This window comes from Lissotriton vulgaris, chromosome 3_1 (assembly GCF_964263255.1).
Source record: "Lissotriton vulgaris chromosome 3_1, aLisVul1.2, whole genome shotgun sequence".
In the NCBI taxonomy this organism is placed as follows: Eukaryota; Metazoa; Chordata; class Amphibia; order Caudata; family Salamandridae; genus Lissotriton; species Lissotriton vulgaris.
The window spans coordinates 1,675,804,344-1,675,821,350 of NC_141689.1; positions in this window are offsets into that span (position 1 = coordinate 1,675,804,344).

Genomic DNA, 17,007 nt, shown 5'->3' on the forward strand with positions numbered 1-17,007 from the left:
ACAGTGAGTATGTTCCAGTGATTAATACCCCACCACACTGTCTCACATGTGAAAATAAGTATTTAAAAGCATCCACTGCATAGATCTTAATCATCCATACAGTGCCCCTAACGCTAAATTAAAAACGCTCTTTCTCTGCTGAATAATCAGTCATTCACTTCAAGTGCAAACACAGAGAAAGTTGGTCCGTGTAACTCTGCGTGTTACCAATTCTTGTAGCGCGGTCCTTTAGAGGCCTCTATATAGAGTGCTCGATCAGGTCCTAGCCCGAAAGACTAGACCGTCGCCTCGCCCAAAGATGGCCTCCACTGATGTGCCCCCGGAAGTGTGTCAGGTTCACTTCCCATGTGGCGCGCTTGTAACCTCCCTCCACACAAACAGCACAAGCTGCGGTGGACTGGGGAGAAAAAGCGGCGATTTTACAGTGATTATGTTTCAGTGATTAATACCCCAACACACTGTCTCACATGTGAAAATAAGTATCTAAAAGCATCCACTGCATAGATCTTAATCATCCATACAGTGCCCCTAACTCTAAATTAAAAACGCTCTTTCTCTGCTGAATAATCAGTCATTCACTCCAAGTGCAAACACCGAGAAAGTTGGTCCGTGTACCTCTGCGTGTTACCAATTCTCCTATTGTTTTACTTTTTTAATTGGGCCTCTAGTATGTTCAGCCGGAAATGGGAACTTAAGAACTTTTCAGTGATTCCATTAGAAGCCATATGTATTTTGTTGATTGATTTAATTTGGTTTAAAAAACTGGATCGGGTTATCTCGTGGTTTTTATGGGCCGGCAAACGACCAAGAAGAGCTATAAAATATATGACCCTGCCCAGACATAGGGGGGGCGGGTCGGTACCCAAATTTTCAGCTATACTATTGGTCTATAACACTTAGATATATATCTGATCTGCTAGATATGTGTGTCATGGATCGTCGGGATATTTCGATCTACCATTTAATTCTCGGGCCTGAGGCCCAGGGACTGTTGCTTAGACAAATACATTTTGCATATTTTAAACGGGTCAGTTTTAAGGTTCTCTTGGGTGCTTTTAAAGTTTGGACGTCGGTCCGTAAAATGTTGATATAGGGAGACCACATATACACTCTCCTTTTGCAAATAATGGTCTTTTTTCCAGAAATTTTTCTCGATGCTTACTTTGGGCTGTCGGGGATATATTGTCTTCCTCCGGGTTAATGTCCTTTGAAGCTTTAAAACAAAAATTCGGGCCTGGCAATAGACATTTTTTTAAAGTTTCTGCAGGTGAGGGACTTTTTTTGCAAAAGGACAGCGATATGGGCTCCTATCTTGTTAATTAAAGTCATACATGGGAATCCATCTACTATATCCTCAATTTATAAACTGTTGAATGCTAAGAGACCTAAAGACCTGCTCAAGCATTTCACACGGTGGGAGGCCAGGGTACAAGCAGGCCAAGGGGTATGCAAGGAGTCACTTTTCTTTAGCCAATCTGCTTTTTGCTCTGCTAACATCCAGGTGCAATGTTTTAAGACATTGTGTAATTTGTACATAACTCCCTGTCGAATACATAAATGGGGGGTATAGCCTAAATTGTTCACGTTCTCGGGAGCTGGCGGCAGACAGTATCCATATGTTTGCCACCTGCCCCTCGTTGGCCCAACTCCTTTATAAAATAGAACAGCGTTTGGGACAAGTTTTCTGTTTTCCTATTTTGTTGACAACTCAGGTCATTATGCTTGGTGTTACGGATCAGAATATGTCTGAATTTGAGCGAAAGCTGCTGTTTGCTGCAATGGCTGTGCTTAGATTATGTCTGGCTTGATCCAACTCCCCGACTATTCATGTGTGGTTTAGTAAATTCCTGAGTATTTATAAATGGGAAATTTCCGTATTTAAGAGAAGAGGAGTCAGGTCTCGGAGGGAGGGGGAGCGGATTTGGGAATCTTTAACGAAATGACTGGATTTGGAGCAGAGATGATTTGTTTCTTTTATACTCCTCTATATTTTTTTAGCCCGATAGAAGTAGTTATCCTGTTGGTATTTTTAGGTTTGTATGTACACTTATGCATTTTCTATATGAAATGAGGGAATTGTTTTCTTTCTTCCTTTTTGCACTCTTTTCCCTGGAACAACCCAAAGGGCGGGGTGGGGAGTTGGGCGGGAGATAAGCTGAAAAAAGGGATTTATGAAATGATGGGGTTGCAGTTTATTATTTCTGTTTTTGTATTCATGTTTAAATGTCATATCTCCCAAATAAAAATCTTTTACAAAAAAAAAGAAGCAATATGTATTAGCGCCAAGATCAAAAACATTGCCTAACATGTAAAGCAAAATAGTCAATAAACCATAAATCCATGAAGAGCAAACATTAAATAACAACACAATTACCACATTTCAAATGGGTTTACACAGTTCCATAACCTGAATAAAATCAGTGTTGTTGAGAACAGGATTGTGAATAAAATCCCTTTATCCGTACAGATTAACATTAAACCAGCCACAAGGTCGAGATGTTTGTAAAAGATTTCTGCTGTGCTTTTTCTCTTTTTTCAGTAGGCATATTGTTACTTCGTTTCCATAATAATGCAGAACAAGCTGGAAATAAGACCATGCAGGAATGTCCGGACTTTTCTCTCCCAGTTGTTGAAAACATTATAGAACATGTCGGGTATACGTTTATTTCCTCAAATTGCGAGGGAGGAGAATGTTTTTTTCAGATTTTGACATTCAGGGCCAGATTTATCAAGGGTTTGCTTTGCCCTTGTGTCACACAAAATGACAAAGGGAAATACAATCTGATAAATGAGATTTGCTATGCAACGCAGCGCACCTTGCGTGGCTCTGCCTGGCACAGTAAATCAGGAGTAATGCAAGGTAGCGCATGTGGCTACCTTGCGTTATGCATTACGCTGCCCCAGAAGGAGTTCCATGGGTGGAGCATGGGTGTTCCCACACATCCACCCATGGTTTTTGCCACTTTCCCAGATTTACTAACACTAGAAAACCTGGGAATGCTTCAAAATAGTACAGCTTCCCAGGAGAGGCGTAAGGAGGAGAAATATATGTATTTATTTATTCTTTTTTCCCTCTTACGATGTGTGCTGCACTCTGCAGCACACATAGAAAGAGTAAAAAGCCTCAAAGGATTGTTTTTGTGTCAGCGCAGGGAAAGAGCAGGAGGGCGCTATATCTTAGTAGACATGGCGCATTCCTGCCCTCTCCAATTGATGCAGCGCAGGACAGCAAGCTGTGTTACTCCGCTGCGCATAACACTTGTAATTCTGCCCCCAGTGTCAGTGTGGCTCTCAAGGACTAGCAGGCATTTTCAAGTAGTTTTTTGTATAACAGGATCTGCTGATTGAGGTCAGCACTGTGTTTGTGCATAAGCTATTACTTTAGGATATTTAGGGATAGTCCCTTGGACTGCGTGTGCAAATTACAATTGCTGAAATGAATATGCGGAATTCTGTGGTATTGACTGCTCCTGCAACTGCTTTTTTCTTTGCTTGCATTATTCCAATTGCGGACTTGGTAAGCCAGTGGTGGGAAAGTAATTTACAGAAAACCCACTGGAGACACTTACACCAAATATAGAATACGCCCTACTACATAGCAGTCCCTACCATTTACCCAAATTTGGTGGTATTCCATTGAGCCATTTGGGCTGTAGCCCTGTCTAAATATCCTGAGGTAAATTTCATGACAAAAACACATATGAAACTGTTTGAATTTTCAACCAATTAAAATGTTACTTACATTTTGTACTTTTATGTGCTGACATTTGATTGGTTAAGTACATGAATATATATGAAAAATATTTCACACCAGTTATAGTAAGGTGGAAATTTTACTCGCATAAAACCATTGAAATTCCCACGTTATAGTTAGTTGGACTCACTATAACTTGCGCGTGCAATGCACTGCTGATGACGTCACATATTACATCACTCATGACATGGTCAGTGACATCACTCATGACATCACTGATGACATCTCAAATGACATCACTGATGACATCATCCAGTGAATGTGTATCTTTCTGAAAAATAAATATTTTTTATATTTGTTTATCTAAAGGTGGATGGAAGAATAAATGGGTAAATAAATGTCTAAATGGATGTTTTCTGTGTGTAAAATTGATTGGTTAACTGACTTATTAAATGTATCTTAGTGAATACATATATTAGCGAGTAATGTTTAAATATTTAAATATCTGTGTCTGTGTCTCACTTTGTGTATAAGTGGCTGCATGGGTTGGTGAGTAGCTACATGAGTGTGTATATGGTTTATTAGTTTTTTTTTGAGTATCAGTATCAGTGTCTGTATGGTTCGGTGGGGGATATTACTTAGAGCATAATGAACCCCCTCATTTTGTTCCTTTGCAAATTAAATGTTTTAAGTGTTAACACTTTATTCCAATCAAGATTTTTTATTTATTTTATTTATTTTATTTATAATGTTTTGTATAGCGCGGACAAGACCCGTGGGTATCAGAGCGCTTAACAAGGAAAGAATTACATATAGACATTATAATAGCAGTACTAACAACAAAAGAATAATGAGGTAGAAGGCAATATACTGTATGGATGAGATTAGATATATATATTCATAATGACTGTGCAATTAGCATTATATGGCGAGCAAGGCTTGGCTAGTGTCATGCTAACAAACCATGATCGTTGAGGTGTGCCATACTTTTGTCATAAGTAAGACTGTTAGCACTCTAGTTGTTCTTTAGAATACTCTGGGACATTCTGTCACTGGGCTATAGTTGGGCTACATCGGGCTGATATTTGGGCTACATTTGTTTTTTTTTGTCTCTGGTGGCCATCTTTGGGCTACATTGGGCTACATTTGGGCTCTAACATATAAATAGCCCAATGTAGCCCAATATATATTGCATGTATTATAGCCGCAACAAAATGATTTGCAATCTGGTACAATGGTGTTTAGACAACAACAGTTTTTTGTTTGGAAAAGATATATGGAAACAAATACGTAGTGTAGCCATGGGGTCCTGCTTCTCCCCCAGCTACGTGTGCTTGCACGTCGGGCTGTGGGAGGAGCAGGATTTACCAGGCATTCCTGGATTTGAATGCGTCAAATATTGGATGCGTTTTATTGATGAAATTTTCTGTGTATGGGAGGGGGACATCATGAGTACTCAAAATTTTGTGAACGCGCTCAACAAGAACCAGTTTAATTTGTTCTTCACTTCCAACATCAGCAACATTACGGCTGAGTTTCTTGATGTCTCCATCAACATCATTGAGAACATAATCATTACTTCCCTATACAGGAAGGCCACTGCTGGCAATAGTATTTTACATGCCAGTAGTGGCCATCCCAAGCATGTCATCATGAGCATTCCGCTTGGCGAATTGTTGCACCTTAAGCGAATATGTAACACCCAGGAGAAGCTTGATGAAGGGGCAACTGCAATGCTTGAAAGATTGGAGGCAAGGGGATACAGCAAATCCTGCCTTGCAACTGCATTGCAAAAGAGCAAAGAAAGATCTAGGGACTCTTTATTGGCATCCAAACCCCCAAATACTGACGCAACATCCAATTCCAGTAGATTAATAACTACTTATAGTAGACAGCACCGCAAGATAAAATCCATCATTAACAAACACTGGGCAGTCTTTACGTGATATGACTCCCGACAAACCAGTAATCACATTCAGGCGTGCATACAGCATGCGTAGCAAGCTAGTATAATCCAGCCCTGAATTGCCTATGATTACCCAATGGTTTGGTGGCAAAGGATTTCACAAATGTTCCTCTTGTCGGGCGTGCAAGTTTGGACGGAATACTACCCATTATCGCACTCCGTTTTCAGAAACTGAATTTCCGATTCACGGCAATTACAACTGCCGTACGGAGTTTGCGGTTTACGTCCTAACTTGCACCTGCAGTCTACGGTATGTAGGCAGTACCGGCGCACAGGTGCATGTTAGAATACTGCAGCACCTTCGTGCTATAGTAAATCACGATGCGGCATACCCGGTGGCACGCCACTTCAACAGCAGACATGACAGGGATCTGTCATGTCTCAATTATTACGTTATTGATGCTGTTGCTCCTCTGAGGCGAGGTGGTGACTGTGATAAACTATTACGCCGACTAGAAACGCAGTATATCATCAAACTCGACAGTAAACAACCGAACGGGTTAAATGCGACAGAGGACATGCACAACTTTCTGTAGGAGCATTGGTCCATTGTATATACTCTGTATATAGTATACATACTGATTTCAAACGTGAGATTATCCAAGAAAACATATAGAATTATGTATAAATTGTATATATATGAAATCTTGAACTCTAGCACCTGTTTCAGGTATCCTGTAGTCCTGTCTCTTAAATTTGAGTTAGCTGCGTAGTGTTCTGAACAGTGCAGTTTTTTAACAAACACTTTGGGAAATGTTTTCTTTTGGTGGTTTCTTTACACTGTACATTTACTCAAGCACTTTTTCCCTAAACACAATTGTTCTGTAAATAGTCCTTATATATTTATGATATTCAAAAAAAAAATTCTATAATATAAATTTTTTTTTATAACAAATACATAGGACTGAAACTTGATTCTGTGTTTTCTACACTAAGGTGCTGTTTTTTGGTGTTACACAATATTTGTTTTCACACAAGGTTATACCTGGCTACGGAGCAATTTACATTGTACTGCTATGATTTGCATCTTTATAATAATTGGTCATGCTTTAGTTTGGTTAATGATCCAGAACTGTTTTTTTTGGTTTACTGTGAGACATGTCATGCATTCATGCATATTATTTTTTCTCATTTACTGATGCCCAATAACATCAGCGCATTCATGCAGTCATTTTATTACCCACAAATTTGTGTTGTATATTTATGTTACCAGAAATCAATTCGGATTGCAATTAATAATCATTAAGCATGCAGCATTGTTTCTGTTTTTTGATGCAACAAAGTTACATTGACATAGCGATATTGTGCACTGCATCTTTAAATTGTTTGTATCCAGCATTTGGTACAACCATGTGACTCACGTTTGGTAGGTGTGGCCTAATAGGGCGGATCAGCACTGCAAAGATAAAAGAAGTGTCCGTTTTTGAAATATGGTGTGTGAACAAGACTGCGTCAGTAGTCGAAACGTTGCATTTTGGAAGGCACATGGAATAAATAACATCTTGCCTGGATTACGTGGGGTCTGTCTCTTCTTTCGCCGCTGCCTGTGGAGGTTTGAAGATTGTGCTTATATATATATATATATATATATATATATATATATATATATATATATATATATATATATATATATAAATTTCTATGGCAAAATGAAACCCCTCATTTTGTTCCTTTTCAAATTAAATGTATTAAGTGTTACCACTTTATTCCAATCAGGATGACTTCAGGTGTGCCATACTTTTGTCATAAGTAAGACTGTTAGCGTTCTAGTTGTTCTTTAGAACACTCTGGGACATTCTGTCATTGGGCTATAGTTGGGCTACATCTGGCTGATATTTGGGCTACATTTGGGCTCTTTTGTCTCTGGTGGCCATCTTGGGCGACTGCATATCAGAATTTTTTTAATGAAATATAAGAGGATTTGAGAAGTCACTCAAAATGTGCCCTAATTTTTCTTTCTTCAGCACTAATCATAATTTTTATGGCAAAATGAACCCCCTCATTTTGTTCCTTTGCAAATTAAATGTTTTAAGTGTTAACACTTTATTCCAATCAAGATGACTTCAGGTGTGCCATACTTTTGTCATAAGTAAGACTGTTAGCGCTCTAGTTGTTCTTTAGAACACTCTGGGACATTCTGTCATTGGGCTATAGTTGGGCTACATCTGGCTGATATTTGGGCTACATTTGTTTTTTTTTGTCTCTGGTGGCCATCTTTGGGCTACATTGGGCTACATTTGGGCTCTAACATATATATAGCCCAATGTAGCCCAATATATATTTTTTCAAAGTTCATTTTCGTAAAAACCACTGGAGCATATATCTTGAGACATAGCAAAGGCACATCGGGGTACCAGTCCCTACAATTTTGCCAAGTTTGGTGGAAATCCATTCAGCCGTTAGGGCTAAAAGTGAGGTCGACCGCCCTATGGAAATTAACATTGGGAAAACATGTTTTGGGACCCCCCTTTATCTCGGCCCCCGCTTGGTAAATCCCCCCAAACTTTCAGGGACGGACTGGGGCGCCGCGAGGCAAATTTGAGGAAATTACCAGGCAGATTCCTCAACCGGCGCCAAAGTTCACAATAGAATGTTGAGATTTTGCATTGAAAATAATCCTAACTATAACTAACTACTGGCGACTGCCAGTAGGTTATATATATATATATATATATATATATATATATATATATATATATATATATATATATATATATTACCTACTGGCGGTCGCCAGTAGGTATATATAGTTAGGATTTTTTCTCTATGGGACTTTTGAAAATTCTATGCCTAATAACTTTGGCGTTTGTGGACGGAATTGGCTGAAATTTTCAGGAAAATGGCACATTTTGTTTCTGAGCAGCTCCTGGAAATTTGGGGGGGGTTCGTCAAGGGGGGGCCGAGAAAAAAGGGGGGTCCCAAAACGCGTTTTTCCCATGTTATTTTCCATAGGGCGGTTGGACTCACTTTTAGCCCGAACGGCTGAATGGATTTTCACGAAATTTGGCAAAATTGTAGGGACTGTTAGCCCGATGTGCCTTTGCTAGGTCTCAATATATGTGCTTCAATGGATTTTGAGAAATTAACGTTTAAATCAAGATATATATCTGTAACAGCGCTCCGGGCAGCTATCCGGTTAGCGAACCTTTCGCGTAACGGAACTTTGCGATGAGAAGCTGATTGGCCCTCCGGTGTCTGTCAACATTCTAAACAGTCCGGAGCGGCCGCCATCTTGTCTCTCGGTAGGATCGAGAGACAAGAGGAGGCCAAAACAAAGGGGGAAATTACCATAAGGGGGCATAGTAGATCCTCGTTGATCCCCTAGGTTTTATGTGGAGGTTTTAAAAGGGCCTAGAGGGTCCAAAAAAAAAAAATTTTTTTTTGCGTGGTAAGCGCCAAGTTCGCGAACCGGGTAGCTTTCTGGGCAGCGAACTTTATGGATAAAAGAATGAAAGACTTTTCTAATACTGTATGTTAATTGTTTGTTGTTTTTCTTGTTTTTTTTTGTTTTCTTTGTTTATTTATTTTTTTTATTATGATTGTGTTTCATACTTTATTAAATTTTCTAACATTTCATTGTCAGAAATGTCATAATTTATTATAGGGTGTAATTGTTTTTCATTTTGAAGCAAGTTGTCTACTGCTTCAACACATTGTAGAAGTTCGTGGTCTCTACTGTCATCCATAAAGTCATCAAGTTTGTCTTGGCTGTTCTCCTTCAGTTCAATCGAAAATGAAACTTGTTGTTCGCCTTCCATTTTGCCTGAAATTTTGAATAAGAAAAAATATATTAGTAGAGATAGGGCACTGTTGGGATTAATTTTAGATAGGCAGTTTTTATCAGTGAATTTATCTTTTGGCAGTGTATAGTATGAGAGTGGAAATAGGCCTATAAAAAAGTGTATGTGATTTAACCAAGACAAGCCTTACTCCATTGATAACTATAACAGAGAAGTCTATCTAAATACATTACTACTACAGAGGGATAGTGTATATCTAGCAGAAAAAGTCTACTATATTAAGTCATAGTGCACAATATATTAAATTATAACTTACCTTCACAAAGAAGTTGAAGTTTTTTGAAGCTTTTGAAATAGGAGGTACAACAAGAAGTAGTAGTCAAAATGGCTGTGTTTCCTTCTCTCCCTTTATATATATACAGGTATATAACCAATCAAATGTCAGGTAATAAAAGTAGAAAATGAAAGTAACATTTTCATTGGTTGTCAATTCCAACAATTCAGATGTGTTTTGTGAAGTAATTTACCTCACGGTACTTGGAGAGGTCTACAGGCTAAATGGCTAAATGGAATTTCAATGAAATTTGTGAGAATGGAAGGGATTGTTATGTAGTATGAGCTAATCTATATTTGGTGAGAGTGTCTCTAGTCGTTTTTCTGTAAATTACTTTCCCGCCTTTTTTTAGGACCGCTTTCCGGGAAGCTGCCCGGTTAGCGAACCTTAAGCGTCACGGGAGTCCACCATTTTGTGTTTCGTTCGCATTAAGATACAAGATGGAGGGCAAATAATGTTTAGAATGGGTAGAAGGGGTCATGGTAGACTTATCTTGACCCCCTAGGTTTTCTGAGCGTGGCTGAGGAGGCTTATATGTGCGGGAAAAAAAATTTTTTTTTTAAAAATTCCGCGAGGTTAGCTTTCGGTTAGCGAACCGGGTAGCGCTCCGGGGAGCGAATTTTGTGGAAAATTAGTGAAAAAAGTTAGAGAAAAATAATAATTGTGAGTGATCAGATGTAGGGTAGCTCTGAGAAGAGCTTTTGGGTTTATGGTACATTTAGGTACTTATAAGTAGGTACCAATGCACAGTCTTAAATTCAGAATGAAAATTCTGTTGCCCTCATCTGAGAAGTGAACTCCATCTCCTCTGTAGATATCTTGCATGTAGTAACGCAAGTTGTTGTTGTACAGAGAGCCCATTCCATGGTCTCTCATGTAAGCTGAAACAGATTTGTTTACATGCTTCCTCGCTTTCTCAATTTGTGGACAAAATTGGTTGGACCACCTCCATTTCTGTCTTTGGCATATATTGGAATATACCAAGGCAGTTTGAGGAAAAAGTGCCATTAATTGCTCCAAGGTGTCCTTTAAAAGCATTTCCAGACCTACCCCTGTCAAAGTGCCCAAATCATTACCTCCACAGTGCACTATTAACAGGTCAGGTTTTGGCAAATGCATAAAGGTTTTCACCAATGGAATCAATTGGTGACATTTTAATCCTCTTTGGCCCAACCAGTTAATTTCCACATCTTGTAAATTGAGGTTGTGTAAATTTCTGCTCTCAGCATACCTTTGAGCCCAGTGGATGTAACTATGTCCAACAATCCAGACGTTAAACATGGTGGAAGAAGGTTGTTCTGCAGTCAGATGAAGTGTGGTAATGAAAGGGCAGTTGAAACAGTAGGAGTTTCTAAAGAAAAAAAACTGTGGTTTTACTATGCTAATGATTCATTAGCAGTGATTGGTGCATTTCCATTTCTGAAAACAGAAAGTTAGGGTGCATGGATGTGTTCTTTGAAAGATGTAATTTGAATGGTCAAGGAAGAAACAATTAATGAAAGATTGCACTGGATACGCAGGTGCACTGAGAGTTCAGAGTTCAATTGAAACATTGTTTTGTGAATTTGGAAACATGAGAGGTCTTCCAGGAGGCGGTTGCTATGGAAACAAGGCAGACAGGGCAGAGGGGGGAAGGGTTTTGATTTGAAAAAAGTGAGGGAAGAGGTATGATTGGCTAATATGAGAGATATGTGAAAAGAATATCTGTATTTCTGTGCTTTCAATAGCTGCAGCCTTTGGAGTGCATCCTTTTTCTTCTGCTGAAGACAATTTGGTGTATTTCTGAGACTGTTTTCAAAACTCAAAAAATATTTGCTAAGGTGAGAAAAGATTTATTTAATTTAGATAGAGAATAGTATGATTTAAGGAGAAAATGATGAAGAAAGCTGTGTTTTTAAAATGTGGTTTTGTCTCTAGTGATATACTAATAGAATTAGTTTCATAGAGAAATTATAATTGCATATTTGGTGTAACATTCTGGCATGCAGTAACACAAGATATTGTAATACATGGAGGCCATTTCATGGTCTGTTATGTAAGCTGAAACAGATATGTTGCTTTTAAAAACGATTTAAGAAATCAATTACATTTCTGGATATGTACTGCTAGAGCTTTATAGGTTGTTTTGGGCCATATTTATAAGGTATTTGAGTGTCTAAGATGTTGTGTTCGCCTTTTAAAATGTAAAGTGTTCCTCATGGGACAAGTGTCTTGTAAATACGCTCCCACTTGTGCTTCGCAAATTTAGATTTTGATTATGGGAGTTACCTAGCCATGTTAATAGTGTCCCAAAAATGGTGCTAGGGCATTCCAGAAAACACTTTCATGTGTCTCAAGGATATTTTTAGTTATTTCTTCATGAATGCAGGTATACAATTGATTTATATGCTGTGTTTAAAAACGAATTTTGAAATGAATTAAATTTCAGGATATGTACTGTTAGAGCTTCATAGGTTGTTTGGGGTCATATTTAGAAGGCATTTTAGTGTCTTTGAAGTTATTTTTCCCTTTTTAAATGGAAAGCGTTCCTCATGGGGCCCTGAGTAGTTCTTAGCCATGTTATTTAATAGGAAGTGGATAACATGGCTAATAGCATTTGCTGGAAAATGCATGAATATCGCTGATTTTTCTGCTATATTCTTGCATTGTGGCCGTTTTTTTTCACATTGCTTCATAGGTTGTTTGGGTTCATATTTAGAAGGCATTTTAGTGTCTTTGATGTTATTTTTCCCTTTTTAAATGGAAAGCGTTCCTCATGGGGCCCTGAGCCGTTCTTAGCCATGTTATTTAATAGGAAGTGGATAACATGGCTAAGAGCATTTGCTGGAAAATGCATGAATATCGCTGATTTTTTTGCTATATTCATGCATTGTGGCCGTTTTTTTTCACATTGCTTCATAGGTTGTTTGGGTTCATATTTAGGAGGCATTTTAGTGTCTTTGATGTTATTTTTCCCTTTTTAAATGGAAAGCGTTCCTCATGGTGCCCTGAGCAGTTCTTAGCCATGTTATTTAATAGGAAGTGGATAACATGGCTAAGAGCATTTGCTGGAAAATGCATGAATGTCGCTGATTTTTCTGCTATATTCATGCATTGCGGCAGTTTTTTCCACATTGCTTCATAGGTTGTTTGGGTTCATATTTAGAAGGCATTTTAGTGTCTTTGATGTTATTTTTAGGAAGTGGATAACATGGCTAAGAGCATTTGCAGTGCTGGTGGAAAATATTTGCTATGTTAAATAATTAGTACGGCATTAAGTTTTAGATGACTGTTATTTATTTACTGTTTGGTAATAGTGGTTAATAACATTTTATATTATATTTTTTCACAGATTCAACTGCAGATTCTTTCATAGTTTGGAAAATGCCTTCCAGAAGTCGAATACGAAAGGCTAGAAAACGTCAAAGACAGCAGGATGATGTTTTATTGCAGCAGTCCTCTTCCCCAAATACTTGTCAAAACACCAAGAAAGGGCCGGGTAAGAGCACGAAATCATTCTTAAGAAATATTTGTAGTAAAAAAAATTTTGCACAAAAAAATGTGTCTGTTCACAAAAAAAAACGTAATTTAAATGGAAAGGAGAGACACATCACAAATGTTACTGGTAGAGGAAGAGATAACTCTGTGCATGATAGTAGAAGGAAACAACAGTTTAGGGACATTCGACAACGAATGTTCCGTAATAGGATATTAGTTAATTTATTGAAAAATATTAAAAAGAAAGGCCAACAGAAAGCGGCATTTTATAGGAAGAAGAAAAATGTAGAGAAAATTATTGATCATGCTTTTGAAATCAAGCGAAAGTTGTTTATTTTGGTAATCAATAGAATTAGGAAACTAAGCAAGGTAATTTCTGATTTCAAAACAAAAAGTAGATGGAAGAGAGTAGTAAATCGTACTAACTTTTGTGAAGTTTTTTCTGGAGAATGGATGCATAGTTCAAGTTCTGAGGCATTTTTTAATGAAGAGACTTATTTTCAGGATAATGATTTGGTGCATGCAGTTGACATCAATGGTCGAGCTTATGAAGTGAAGGATGGTTGTCCAGTTGAAAAAGAACAACTTGTGACAACAGAGACAGAAGAGGCGCTAAGTGATGAGGTTTTAGGAAGACGTCCTAAGGGTCCTGTGTACATTTGGAAGTGTAGTTCTATTTGCAGTGTGCGACAGGTTTCCATCAATTTGCTTTGTGATTTTATACGGACATTTAATAAGAAAAGTTTGAAGCAGAAAATGAAGTTGTTGCAAGATTTAGATCCTTGCAGAGTGAGACAAATGACAGGTTTGCGTGGTCATTCACTGGCTTGTCTTTCCAGGAGAGTATGCCAGAGTGTTTTTCATCATTTCAGGATGCTAGCAGTGCATCATAATAAAGTGAGAAAATTAGTGAGAATGTTGTATTATGCTAAGAGTCCAGCAATTATGCTTAAACAGTTATGTGCTGCTCTTTTGCATGGTTCTGAAATAGATGTGAAAAATATTTGTGAAGAAATTGAGTTTTGTTACTTTGGTAGTAAAGATGAGAATGTTCAAATTGACCCTGAAGTAGAGGGTAATGTGGAAGATAATGTACAGGTTTCCAGTACAGATAATTTTCAGAAGGAAATTGCCACGTTTCAGATGAAATCAAGTGAGAGGCCTAATTTCACTTGTGTATGTTGTCGACGCACTTATTATAAGAATCAGACTAAGGTAGTGGATTTATATGCAAAAAGTGAAAGGGAAAATAATAGTGAATGGAAGGATTTAGCCACATACTTGATGGTAGAAAATTATTTTGATTTGGGATCGGATCAACGTGTGTGTACTTATTGTTGTAATAAATTAAACCAAAACCAGATGCCTGCTAGGGCAGTTCATAATAATCTGGAATTGGTTGAGATTCCTTCTGAATTGAAGGATTTAAATACTTATGAATCTATTTTGATTCAAAGTATCCATCCCTTTCAGGCTATTGTAAGAATGGAGCCAAAGACAGGGAAGTTGCCTCCAGCAGATTTACAGAGAGGATTAAAGGGAAGAGTTGTTTATTTGCCTCTAGATTTGAACAAAAACATTAACACAATTGGAATAGAAAAAGTGGAAGAGGAACCTCTGGTTATCTTGGTTAATGGGGTTCCGACAAAGAATAAGAAAATATGGCAAGATTTAGTGGATGTTAGGAAAGTCAAAAAGGCAACAGTGTATTTGAAGAAAAATAATAAGTACTATAAGAATGTATATGTTGCAGAAGAGGAAGTAAGTGATGAAGAGGATAGCGATTTGTGTGCTGGCCAAATTGAGAAACTAGAGGCCTCTAAAAGTGAAGAAATATATGAACATTATAGTGTTCATCCTTTGCATTCCAAGGAAGTCATGGGGAATGCTATTGAGTTGTTTCAAATGAAACAAGCCAAAGGGAGTCCCATTAGTGTTTGGGAGGAAAGTTTGGAAGCTCGGTGTTTCCCACAGCTATTTCCCATAGGTCAAGGAGGAAGATATGATGAGCGACCTCGTGAAATTCCTGCGTCTGAATACCGGACTTTACGATTGTATGCAGAAGATCCTAGGTTTCGGCAATGCATTCCCTATTTGTTTCATCTCCTGTTTGAAAGCGATCTGTCTGGACTGTCATATGCAGTGAACCACATCTTAAAAAGTGGTATACAGATGCGAAACATCTCGGCAAGTGACTTTATGCATAAAGTCAATGTCCAAGACAGTATTTTGGATTCTCACTTAATTAATCTCATGGCGTGTCAGCGTGGTACTAATGAGTACTGGTACCGTCGTCATGGTGACTTAAAATGTATGCTGAGGAACTTAGGAACTCCGACATGGTTCCTCACTCTGAGCTGTGCCGAGTATGGCTGGGATGACTTACTTGAATTTCTACGAGAGGCAAATGGAAATATTGAAAATATTGAATTCAAGACACCTGGAGAACTGTGTTCTTTGGATCCTGTGAATGTATGCAGGTACTTCAATCATAGATTTGAAGCTATGATGTCTTTCATCACAAATAAAAAGAATCCACCTCTTGGAGAGGTGTTGGATTTCTTCTGGAGAAAGGAGTACCAAGCAAGAGGTGCCCCTCATATACATATGTTGCTGTGGATCAAGGATGCACCTAAATTTGGAACAGATCCGGATGACTTAGTGATGAATTTCATCGAACAGTATTCTACGTGTGCTGTTCCAAACGCAACGGAGAAGAAAAGTCTAAGAGAACAAGTTCTACGTTTCCAAAGCCATCGTTGTGGAAAGTACTGTTGTCGTAAATTCAGAAACAAGGACAAGTTCTACACCAAATGTCGTTTCAACTTTCCACGACCGGTGATTTCTAAAGGAAGAGTGAACAGTTTGATGTCTTCGCTGCGACATAATGTGACGAGGAAATCACCCAAGAATACATACAATTTGAAAAGGAACGAAGAGTCCAAGTACATCAATGACTACAACCCAGTGATTTTGTCCATGTGGAATGCCAACATGGATATACAGTTTGTGGCTGACAACTGTATGGCTGTGGCTCGGTATGTGACATCTTACATCACCAAAAAAGAAAAGACTGAACTGAAGGATATGTGGGAGGACATTTCCCATGAAAAGAGCCTCAGCAAGAAGTTGTACAGTTTCAGTCTGAAGATGTTGTCGCATCGAGAAATCGGAGCTTACGAATGTTCTGATCGATTGTCTTCAGCAAGTCTCTATGCCAAATCCAGGAGTCTCGTTTGGGCGAGTCTTGGTCTTGCTGCAACGCGAAATCGAGTTCTAAAACCTGTTCGGGAAATTGAGTATTTGGCAGAAAAGGAACCAAACAGTACCGACATTTTGAAGACCAACATGTTGGATACATATTATCCAAATCGAAGCAGTCACCTTGAGAATGTTTGTCTATATGAGGTTCTCCAAAATTATATATTCAAGAGGAACATCAAAGAAGATATTGAGAAAGGAGTGTATGCTGTAATTGGAAGTGAGGGATGCCTGGTCAAGCAAAGAAAATGCCAATTAGTAAACCATCGAAAATTAAGTGGCGAATCTCCAGAAAAAAAGGAGTTTTTCTATTTAGCACTTTTGCAACTTTTCAAGCCTTGGCGTGCAGAAGAGGAACTGCTTGGAGATTTCCTCTGTTACGAAGACTCTTTCAATGCAGCCAAGGAGTCCATAGAATGTCCTGCTTTTTCTAAATATCAAGAAATGCTAACTTTGGAAATTGAGCAGGAAGCAACGATTGCAGCTGAGATTGCCAGAGACAGTTCTCAGGACAGTCAGAGTTCTGTTTCATTGA